Source organism: Papio anubis, chromosome 4 (assembly GCF_008728515.1).
Source record: "Papio anubis isolate 15944 chromosome 4, Panubis1.0, whole genome shotgun sequence".
In the NCBI taxonomy this organism is placed as follows: Eukaryota; Metazoa; Chordata; class Mammalia; order Primates; family Cercopithecidae; genus Papio; species Papio anubis.
Window position 1 is genome coordinate 167,423,037 of NC_044979.1, and position 6,748 is coordinate 167,429,784.

The following is a 6,748-nucleotide window of genomic DNA, read 5'->3' on the forward strand; positions in this document are numbered from 1 at the left end:
TATGTAACTTCTTCAGAGAAATGTATACTCAAGTCCTTTGCACATTTTTAAATTGAGTTGTTTGTCTTTTTGTTGTTGACTTATAGGTGTTCTTTATATAGGATACTAAACCCTTGTGAGATAAGTAATTTGCAAATATTTTCTCCCAATCTGTAGGCTGTCTTTTCACTTTCTTGATAATGTTCTTTGATGAACAAAACTTTCAGATTTTGATCAAGTCTAGTTTATTTATGTTTTCTTTTGTGGCTTGGGTTTTTGGTGCCATATCTAAGATGCCATTGCCAAATTCAAGGGCTCAGAAATTTACCTCTATATTTCCTTTGAGGAGTTTTATTGTTTTAGCTGTTATATTTAGGTCATTGATCTATTTTGAGTTAGCCTTTTTATATGGTGTAAGATAAGGGTCCAACTTCAATTCATTCTTTTACATGTGAAAATTCAGTTGTTCCAGCACCATCTGTTGAAGAGACTGTTATTTTCCTATTGAATGGTCTTGGCATCCTTGTCAAAAATCAATTGGCCATATATGCATGGATTTATTTTTGGACTCTTAATTCTATTCCATTGGTCTATATGTCTATCCTTATGCCAGTACCACATTGCTTTGATTACTTTTGTTTCATAAGTTTTGAAATTGGGACTTGAGCCCTCTGATTTTGTTCTTTTTTTAAAGAGTATTTTAGCTATTCAGAGCCCCCTTGCAATTCCATATAAATGTGAGGATCAGTTTTTCTATTTTTGCAAAACAGTTTGTTGCAATTTTGACAGGGAGTGCTTGGAATCTGTAGATCACTTTGGGTACAGCTCTGTTTTTTTTTTTTTTTTTTTTTTCCTGGCCTATTAGAATTATTGGGAAGGCTCCTTACCTGGTTCCAGAGGTGCTAACCTGGAATCTCCTTAGCCAGGAGGCTTAATAACTTCTCAGCACTCTGTACATGGTAAGGTTGGAGCAGGCAAACCAGTCAGAATGTTCATTGCCTATCTTCTCCCAGAGCTGGCTGAACACATCATTCAAAATACCAACACATCTCTCTTGCATTTGTTCCAGCCTGGAGACCACACTTTAGAACCCACTGTCTTAGTGGGTTGATGAATCAGCATCCAATTGAGGAACTGAAATTGGACCAGCTGGGTGTTTACAAGCTCAATTGGAAAGCAGACATTGAACTAGCTCTTAGATTTCCAGTAAGTTTTCCCCTTTTGTGAATGTACTTTATCACTTTTGTAGTTAAATATATTTTGCAGCTCATATATATACATACATATATATATATAGGCTAGGAATGCATTCAGTTGCATGTAACAGAAGATTTATTTTTTTCACACAATGGAAGTCCAAAGGTAGGTGGCTCTTGGCATTAGTTCAGGCACTCAAAGATCTCAGTGCTGGCATCCTTGCAGTACTTTTTGTCTTTCTCTCACGATCTCAAGATGGCTTCACCACTCCAAATATCACATCTACCTTCACAACAGGAAATGGTGGGAGAAGCACCCCAGAGCTTATGTCGAGAAGATAGAAGCTTTCCAGGAAGCCCTAGAAGATTTCCCATTATCTTTTGTTAATTAGAATTGTATCCCATGGCTCTCTGTAGGTGAAAAGGAACTGGAACCTTAGGGAACAGGATTGTCATGATTGGCTTTAACCAATCCTGATCCATTGCCTGAAGCTGAGCACATCACCTTCCTAAATACAATTGGAATTTTGTCGGCAAGGAATAAGGAGCAGCAAGATATCAGTGTACTACTTAGGCATATACACTTACGTGGTTATTTTATTATCTATTTTCTTAAGCACTTTCTACCTCTGAGGGCCTGTTCTCATCCCAGATATTCTAAGAATATAGAATAACCAAAAATTGTTTCCTCCTGTCTATTTTCCATTTGGTCCTGGATGGTGGCTTGGTGCATACTGAAGTTAGTTGTAGAGATGGTAGGATGTGGCCTTAGGCTGTAAACAAATGTGAGGAGGCTTACAGGCACTGTGTCTTTAAGGCCCCGAGTTCACACTGTTCATGATATGTTTCCTAATTATTTCCTTTAAATGTTGAAAGCGCTTTCTTTTCTTGCCCTTTAGGGGAAAAAACCAAGTTTCAAAAAAGCATCTCACCAATGATTCAATCAAAGAAATGTCATTAATGAGAAGACAGAAAAAAAAAAATCCTCCAACATTGTATTTGGGTAGATTTCAAAAGTTAATTTGTATTTCAAAATGTGAATGTAAATTAAAAGGCTAAATACTTGAAAGTCAAAAATATTCCTTATTTGACATTAAAGTCAGTGAATTGATCACATTTGCTGAATGTAGCTAGTAAAAAGTGCTAATTTATGGCTAAGTAATTAAACAGGGAGACAGATGGAGAATCGAATGAGTTTTCTTCACATTCAATTTGCATACTGTTTCTGATGGTGCATACTCTTATTGCTCTGTGTGGTGCCCTCCAGTATTAGAAGAACATAAAGAGCTATTTATGTCAGCTTTGCTCAAGCAACCCCAAAGAAAGAAAAGGGGAATTATATCAAGTCCTAGACTTAGATAAAATACAGAGCTCAGTTAGATGTTCTCTTCTGTTTCTCGCTCATTCATCATTTTTGCTTCCATTTCATAGTGGGTAGAATAGGCAGCTGTCAAATAGTGGAATTTTCTCCTTTCTCCATTGTATTATGGAAAACGCCATGGTCTGGGAATCAGAAGATGGTCTAATTTTAGCTTTCTCAGTAACTAGTTGTGTGACATTGGACAATTCTGTTCTCTCCAGTCGTAGTTGCCTCATTTGACATTTGAGTTGAATGTTGCCTAGATTATTTCTAGGCAGTATGGCACAGTGGAGAAAGCAAGGACTCTAATTTTGATCTTGGATCAACCACCTACCAGCTGAGTGATCTTGGATAACTTAGTTTAGCCACTCTGTGCTGCAGGTTCTTATTAGCAAAATGAGGATGTTTGGTGATCATTTTATGCAAAGCCCTTAGAATAGTGCCTGGAATATAAGCATCCCTCGATGTTAGCTGTTTTGTTTGTTATCTCTAAGATTCCTTAGTATGCTAAGAATCCTCGAGTCTGTGTTAAAGCATGAAGGAAGGTGACCTAATGACAGCTAATCCAGCTTGCTTGCACCCTGTGTCAGACTTGTAATTTCTAGAAATTACCATCAGAGATAATTTAACTATCAGGACCTTACTTGCACTCCCTTGATGATACCGAGTCACCAGAGGGAAAGATTTCAATGCCTTCCAGGCCATGCCAGTGCTCACATGCGCTAGGGTGGTATTGGCTGGGGGAAGTGGTCCATCAGCCAATGCTGTGCTCAGAGTTGTTTTGATAGTTGCTGGTAGCACTTGCAGAAGGGAACCGTGACCCTCTCCTCCATCTCCCATGCCTTCAGTTCAACAGAGAGGACCTGGAAGTCAATATCCCTGGCACTGGCATTAAGAGATACAACTCTGGTTTTGCCACCTGCTCTCCACTTCCACCTGAGCTCTGCTCTAGCTGCACAGAGCTCGCTCCGAGCTCCAGGCTCCTGCTAAGCTAGACCACCATCAACTCCCTCCAGCTGACTTCATGATAACCTACCGTGATCTCATCGGCCACAAAGAGGTATCCTCTGACTTTTACAAAGATCCTGGAGATCAGGGACAGGCTGTGTCTGGAGGTGGAGGGGAAGATGGTCAGTAGGACAGAGGGTAACATTGAAGACTTGCCCATTAGTGAGAATGCCTCCACTGAAGACCCCTACAGTAAAGATATAGAAAGCACAGTAATTGATGCTGTTGTTATCATCATGAACCATCACTTGCCAGAAACCAGCTCCACAAAAGAAGCCTACAGGAAGTACATCAAAGATTACATGAGATGAGTCAAAGGCAAACTTGAAGAACAGAGACCATAAAAAGTAAATCTTTTATGACAGACTGCAGAACAAATCAAGCACATCTTTGCTAATTTCAAAAAATACTAGTTCATTATTTGTGAGGACATGAATCCAGATGGCATGCTGGCTCTACTGGACTACCATGAAGATGATGTGACCCCAGATATGATTTTCTTTAAGGATCATTTAGAAATGGAAAAATGTTAACAGATTTGGCAATTGCTTTGGATCTATCACCTGTCATTGTAACTGGCTACCACTTGTCATCCACACAACACCTTTGAAGACAAATGGAACTGATGTCACCTTGAGCACTTTATTTTGACCATGATTTATTTGGAGTGGAAGCATTGTTTCTGAGGGAAAAAAAAAAAAAAGAAGAGCATACCATATATAGGTTGTCTAAAAATAAAATACATTTAAAGTTAAAAAAAAATACAACTCTGTGACCTAGACTGGAGCTGTCAGCTACCTCTCTCCCACCTACATATATACTCACATGGAGCTCTGCGAAGGAGAGAAGCAAAATTTCCTTATAATTTTTTAGAGGTTTGTTTATTTATTTATTTACCTTTCACTGGATTTTTTATTTTATTTTATTTTATTTATTTATTTTTGACAGAGTCTTGCTCTGTTGCCAGGCTGGAGTGCAGTGGCACAATCTGGGCTCATTGCAACCTCTGCCTCCCGGGTTCAAGTGATTCTCCTGCCTCAGCCTCCCGAGTAGCTGGGACTACAGGCACATGCTTCCATGCCCATCTAATTTTTGTATTTTTAGTAGAGACAGGGTTTCACCATGTTGGCCAGGATGGTCTTGATCTCTTGACCTCGTGATCTGCTCGCCATATTTAACCAGTCATAGATAGAGAAGACCCAATGATGAGGTGCAAATGGTTTTACAATCCATTTCATTTTCACTTTTGTGGTGTAGCCAGTTGTTTGGGATTACAACAGTACTAAAATCTTTAAAAATAAAGCTCTTCTCATGCCTGTAATCCTAGCACTTTGGGAGGCAGAGGAGGGCAGATCATTTGAGGCCAGGAGTTTGAGAGCAGCCTGGCCAACATGCAAAACCCTATCTCTACTAAAAATAAAAAAATTAACCAGGCGTGGTGGTGCATGCCTATAATCCCTGCTACTTGGGAGGCTGAGGCACGAGAATCACTTGAACCCAGGAAGTGAAGGTTGTGGTGAGCTGAGACCATGCCACTGTGCTACAGCCTGGATGACAGAGTGAGACTGTCTCAAAAGAAAAGAGGGCTCTAAAAGATGTCCATGATGGACATCACTGTCTGGCAAGCAGGACCCCTTGTTCTTCCAAAAGTACCTTGATGTACTTCTTATTGTTTTGATGTAATGGCAGATCAAGGTGCTCTGTCCTTCTCTACCCAAAAATTGCGAACTGGTTCCCAATTAGGCAACTTGGCTTCTACTCTGACTTTAAATCTCATGCAAAGTGACATAAGAATGGGTGTTGGGCATTCTTCATTTGTGTCTCTTTCTCCGCTCTCCAGCTATCCACCTTACTCGGTGTCCTGCAAGGTTCATGTTTATGGATTACATCGGAAGGCTTCCTTAACCTCTGCTTCCATTTGGGTTTGGCCAATGGAAGGCACTGGCTGAAGATGAGAAGGTAGAAGAGTGAATTGGGGATGTTTTTCACCTTCTGCCCTCTCTGCTGGGCACAGTAGGTTGGTTCTTTCCCTCTCCTAATGCCTCAGCTTCATATGGTAACCCTAAAAATTAATAAATCCTTTTCCAGTTTAGTACTATCATAGAACAGCAGGCTTGGTTATTGCTCTTTGAAAATCAGTGTCAATGTGAGTTGAAATCTGTCTAGAAGAAAAAAAACCCAAAAATAATATTTTAAAGCTTTGTATTCAGAAATCAGGTTAGGAGCTAAAACAATAAAAATTAAAAAAAAATTTTTAAAGGCTGGACGTGGTGGCTCACATCTGTAATCCCAGCACTTTGGGAGGCCAAGGTGGATGGATCACCTGATGTCAGGAGTTCAAGACCAGACTGGCTAACATGGTGAAACCCTGTCTCTACTAAAAATACAAAAATTAGCTGGACATGGTGTTGCATGCCTGTAATCCCAGCTACTCGGGAGGCTGAGGCAGGGAAGTTGATTGAAGCCAGGAGATGGAGGTTGCAGTGAGCCGAGATCATGCCACTGCACTCCAGCCTGGGCGACAGAGCAAGACTGTCTTAAAAAAAAAAAAATTATGAGCTGCAGTTACTTTAAAAAAAAAAAAGAGAATTCATTTATAAGTTTATAATAAACCAATAAATTTATTAATTTCTTGGTAGATATTTTCATTTACCTAAAAGTATCTTCTTGTGTGATTTCTTCTTTGACTCATTGGTTCTTTAGTTGTATTAATTTTCATATTTATGTAAATTTCCCAAATTGCCTTCTGTAACTGATTTTTAATCTCATTGCATTGTGGTCAGAAAATAGGCATTTCTTATTTCAGCCCTTTTAAGCATATCAAGGTCTTATTTTACAGCTTAACGTATAGTCTTTCCTGAATAAATTTCCATGTGTGCTTTAGAATATGTGTTGTTCTCTCATTGGGTGCAGTGTTCTATAGATGTCTGTTAGATCTAGTTGTGTTATAATGTTGTTCAAGTCTTCTATGTCCTCATGGATTATGTATAGTTGTTCTACCTATTTTGAAGTCTCCAAATATTATTGTTGACTTAGCTATTTCTCCTTTCATATCTGTTCCTTTTGTCTGATTTTGCTTCATGTATTTTGAGGCTCCGTTGTCAGGTGCATGTATGTTTATAATTGTTATGTTTTCTTTATGGATTGTTGCAAACCTTTGCCTAATTTCTAGAGTTCTGAAAAAGTTGATACTGACTATTGTTGC

At 39.1% G+C, this 6,748-nt stretch overlaps 1 pseudogene; it reads left to right on the forward strand.

The window, feature by feature from the left end:
* Positions 1-538: 538 nt before the first annotated feature.
* Positions 539-4,422, forward strand: LOC110742776 (annotated as a pseudogene).
* Positions 4,423-6,748: the final 2,326 nt, after the last annotated feature.